Source organism: Haliotis asinina, chromosome 11, assembly GCF_037392515.1.
Source record: "Haliotis asinina isolate JCU_RB_2024 chromosome 11, JCU_Hal_asi_v2, whole genome shotgun sequence".
In the NCBI taxonomy this organism is placed as follows: domain Eukaryota; kingdom Metazoa; phylum Mollusca; class Gastropoda; order Lepetellida; family Haliotidae; genus Haliotis; species Haliotis asinina.
Genome location: NC_090290.1, coordinates 20,472,293 through 20,477,856, shown reverse-complemented (window position 1 = coordinate 20,477,856; position 5,564 = coordinate 20,472,293).

The following is a 5,564-nucleotide window of genomic DNA, read 5'->3' as shown; positions in this document are numbered from 1 at the left end:
AAGGAAAAGCTCAAACTCCAGTTTCAAGACAAATCAGCTGAATTGTTGAATTGAAATTGGCAGTTTTGTATGCCAGCATAGCCAAGAACTGATTGTCTTAGAACGCTTTTCAGACTTTATAAAATCACTTAAAATTTAAGTGTTATGTTTTTATGTATTTTGTGTATAGATTTTTTTCATAGTAACATTTTCTGTAAGTGTTCACATTTAAGAGTCACCTGCCTGAGTGTACCAATTGTTTGTGACAGCAAAAATGTTCTGAGCTACATTTGTAATTTTAAAATGTTTTTCTACGTCCTCCATGTCTTGCTTTTAATGAAGTTTCAGTTTTATAAACTGGAAATATCCATGCTTGATGAACATGGTAATGATTTAGAAAAGTACACGAGGGTGTATTGAGAATGCATTATGACCTTCCATGCAGTCGTCTAAGGTTGCACATCTGAGTTTTGTGGGGCAGTGGGGAGGTGTAATGGTTCAAGCATTTACTCATCACGTTTGTGGATCCCACACATGGGTTCAATGTGTGAGGCCCATTTTGGTGTCTACATATTGCTTGACTATTGCTAAAAGCAGCGTATAACTAAACTCACACTCGGATTTCCTTAATACGTTGTCATACAACTAAAATACTGTTACAGCTGGCCTTTAGACAGCTCACTCACTCACTCAAAAGTTGTCTGACTGGAAACACCTCACTTCTGTGTGAAGGAAGTTCCTTTCATTATGGTGTTGTCTTGCAGTCTTGGTAACCTTCAGTGAACTGTATGGGACGTGCCCCAGCAGTATTGTCTATGTTTGCACCATTGTGGTCCGAGTCAGCAGTATGGGAAGTACCCCTGCAGCCTGATTGAGTTGTCCCTGACAGTAAAGTGTGTGTTACCATTTGTGTGGCAAGGGAGAGCTGTAAGGATGGTGCCCCAACAGAACTGCCTGTGTTTCCATAAGTGTGGCCTGAATTAATATTTGGAAGGTGCCCCAGTAGAATGGGCAGTTTCCACCAGTGTGGCCCATGCAAGCTGTATATACGGTGACCCTATAGTATTGCCTCTGTTTCCCCAACTGTGGCCAGCGCAAGCTGTATGTAAGGTACCCCTATATTATTGCCTCTATTTCCCCAACTGTGACCAGAGTGAGCTGTATATGAGGTACCCCCATAGGAAGAAGTAAAGGAGGTGCCCTACATAATTATCTGTGTTTCCACCAGAGTGTACTAAGGGAGCTGTATGGAAGGTGATTAAGCAGTATTGACTGGAAAGTAGCCAGTTGGTGACCATGTGCAATAAGTCCTCATGTCAGCCTTCTCTGTTCTGTATATATGTATGTATATATATCCAATGTTGATTGTAGAGCTTGAAGATAACATGTGTCACAACTATATAATAAAGCACTAGAAACCTGAACTGAGCTTTAAATTGTTCTTGTTACCAATGGGTTTACTGTAACCCTCTTGGAATTTCACACCACTGAGAATCCAGATCTGAGTTGGTCTAAGGACACTGAGTCTGTCTGGAAGAGGCAATTGAAGTGGATCAGATAGTTGTGTTTGATGATGTTGATGTACCTGTCAGCACTGGATATGATCATTATTTACCACTCAAGATTTAACACTTACAATGGTAATATGTCACCAAATTCAAGCAACTAAACACAACGTTGTGGGAAGAAATGTTTTATGAACAGTCAGTGGCCATGTGCCTCATCACCTCCCTTTGCTGTTTTGTGAAATGGCAGTCATTTACTGGAAGAAACGTTTGCATTGTTTATGTGAAAATAAAACTTATATTTTATGGGAAAATTGATTAAATGTTAAAGTTTGTCAGGGTGAATGAATCTTAAAGTCAGCCTTCAAGATTCATGCTTTTCTAAGAGGAGTTGCTCACCACATGCATGCAGTTCAGATTGTGTTCATTTAGTTTCCATTCCAAATAGATGAGACACTATTTTTGTTTATGGATGCCTGTCAGTGAGATTGGGTGTATTAGCAAAGATCATGGGCTTTTTTTCCCCTTTTTTTTTTTTTTTTTTTGTGTGTGTGTGTGTGTGTGTGTTTTTGTCAGGCAAGCAAATTTGTATATTGTACTGTACCGGTGTCCAGTTGACACTCCAATTTTAATTATGTTGTTTGCCACACAATGCCATGAAACAACACATGACCCACAATCAGTCAGATGTGTCAGGTTGAGAGTATCAGACCAACACAAGCATGAAATATCACACATTCAAATTCACTGAAACAACTCTCATCCAGTCCATCGAAAGACACCAGCAATCACAGCCTTCTGTCACACAGTCCAAACAAGTGTCTGAATGCATGCCTGGAGAAGGTTGCACCACCTTTCAGTAACCAACTTTGTTTCTGAAGGAGAAGGCGTTATGTGGGGGCGGTCTGTCTGCAGCTTGGTTCTTATGTGTTCAATAGGATCTTAAAGTCAGCCTCCAAGTCTGGTAGACGGGCTGATCATTCCAAGCGATGGCTCTGGAATGGCATAAATAACACTGCACTATGAGGCGCTGAGAATGCAGTTCAGTCCGATTAAACAAGCTTGCTTATACTGTCTCGCTCACATCCAGAATGGTATCCATGTAACACACCTGTCACCATAGCCAGCTGTAGGACACAGAGATAGATATTGCATGGGGTAATGCAAAAGAGATTTTTTATGACACAGAACGAATATTCGACTGTGAGGTCCTTGAACAGGACATCTCGATGACCACATGTCTCAGGGCATGTGGGTCAGGGCAGGTTCTTGGGTGTCATCGGTCATATAGAACTTTCTTTTAGTCCTCCTCTTGTCTACGTTGGGAACAAGTGGAATGAAGGTGTCCATCTTGATAAGCAGACAGTTGATCTTGTGAACATTCAAAATCCAAGATGATGAACTTCTTGACCTTGGGTTTGTTGTGTGTAGTTAGTTAGTTACATGTGATAATAATTATGACACAAAAGGGCCATTTTTTTGACAGCTGTATCGGTTACTTGTATTGGATACATGCTTGTATCTTTATTCTGCCAAATGGTCTGATCTTTAAAACATATGGAACACCACCAGTAGGACTCACACTGTGATGTGTAATTACCTTGTTTGTTAGTTTGGGGTTTGAAATTGAAAACACCCTTCAGATGAAATCTTTGTAGGGCATTTAGAAGTGGAATGCATAAGAAAAGCAAGATTTATGGATGTCAACTTCTTTATTGTATATAACACAACGTTTCGGGGCGTATGGGTGCTCCTTCATACATGATTTGCTTTACCCACGCGTACGAATAGACAACACATTTGTGGTGCCACTTCCTTGCTGATGGTTCTGTTCTGGTTTAAGTATTCGCTTGTTGTACTAAACGTGGGTGGGTACAATGTGTGAAGCTCATTTCATGTGATGTTGACGGAATATTGCTAAAAGACACGTGGGGTTGTTCCTGTGTCTTCAACATTGTTCAATAGTTCTTAGTAATTTAACAGTACGTAAAAACTTTCCGAATACAGAAATACTAAAGTCATCAATTTGTAATAAAGCTTTTGTTTTATCAGCGTCCCTTTCTAAACTGTATTGATCTTGTTCATCAGTGACCATGTACTCTATGCATCCATACCACGATCCTAAAAGTTAGGAAGGGATAGTCACATGGGCTGCACTTCTGATTGTAACACAGATTTTCATTCCACATCATCTTCATACCACAACTCTTTAAATACAACCTTTATGTCGTCTGCAATGTCTGTGGGTAGACTTCAGACGATGTACACGTCAACATATCTAAGCTTATGGTGTCACAGGGCGACAGTGTGACTAACGTCCAAGAACCGTTGACCAATGACTCCTATAAGAACGGAATAGATCGGCTGCATCGGTCTAGGAAATCATAATCAGAACCATGGATATTTGTGCACCATGGCGTATAGTTATCCCATTGATGACATCCTGTCATTGTCAGTGTGCTGACGGGATTAACCTCATTGGTCATGTGGACAAGACTTCAGTCTCCTGATCAGAAGGTCCGTGGTTCGAATTCCAACACGGGACTCGGAAATTTAATTTTTATGGCAGCTATGTTTGCAAAGGAGGGCTAAACAGATAAGCAATCGTCCCTCCTTCGGAGAGCTAGTGGTGTCATATTTTTTAGGCGACCAAACGAAATGGGCTTCATGAACCTTATCTACGTTCACGAGTCAATGAAGTCTTCACAAGCCTTCTTGATCACGTTCTTGATGCCTGACACCAAAGTTGCAACGAAGAAATGCAGTTACTGATTATGGTTCAAGGTCACATCTGGTGCTTTTAGATGATTCCCATGATGCTGATCACTGGATTGTCTGGTCAAGACACAATTATTTACAAACCACCGGCATGTAGCTTGATTGTCGCTGACTGCCGCATACCGTTGATTCTTTGGTCGGCAACACCTTTTGGCTGAATCAACCAATGTCTTCTGAGTCATGGATGTGCACATTTCAGAATGTGCCCTTGGTGGTGGACCATGAAGAGTGCCCCCATGTTCACCTCTGGTCATTTTACTCAGATGTTCTCATTTGTGAAACTATTCACTCTTATGATCACTTCACTATCCACACATCTGTCTGTCTCACTGTCTTTAAACGACAGTATTTCCCCTACCGCCTAGCCCTCCTTGCAACGCTAAAGCCCCAAAACGAAGCGAGTCTAGATTTCCTTGCGTTGAATCTTCCATCTGACTGGGGCGCCTTTCCGTTCAAATGGGTTTATTTGTTACTATAAAAATCATATATATTCGAAGACCATGCATAAGCCTATAAACTTACATCTTGTAGTGGTTTCTTCATGCGTTTTATGTCGTAATAAAAACCACACACAACAGGGCTGCTTTGAGATTAATGTCTATCTCTATTGTGATCCATGAAGATCCGGGTTAGAATTGGTCTTAGACAACCCCACCCCTGAAGGTCCCGGGGTAGAATAGGCCTTCATCAACCCATGCTTGCCATAAAAAGCGACTAAGCTTGTCGTAAGAGGCGACTAACGGGATAGGGTGGTCAGGTTCGCTGACTTGGTTGACACAATTCGGTTCCCAGTTGCGCAGATCGATGCTCATGTTGTTATCACTGGATTGTCTGGTCCAGACTTAATTATCTACAGACTGCCGCCATATGGCTGGAATAGTGCTGAAAGCGGCGTAAAACTAAACTCACTCACAATAATAAGTGTTTCTAAAGTGAAAGAGAGATGTGACTGGTTCATCCAGCATCCCAGAGTAGACGCCTTATTGCATAAAAAGTCAGCCAAGGGATCATTAACAACTACTTGTCATTCTGGCAAGCTGGATGCAGGTTATGGAAAGAGGCAAGTAGTTACGAACGCCAAGGGAAGTAATAGATATATCAGCCGTAGATGCATCCAGGGTAAAGTGGAGATCCATCGGAACATATATCATGGAGGGGTCGAGGATGGATACATGATATATCAACCAAGTCTGACCACCCAGTAACATCAAGCAGACTCTTGCATCCATCAAGATGCTAGGCAACTTTTTAAATCTGGAATCACCATGGGGCCATGGCTTCGTGAATCATGCCTAATTATAC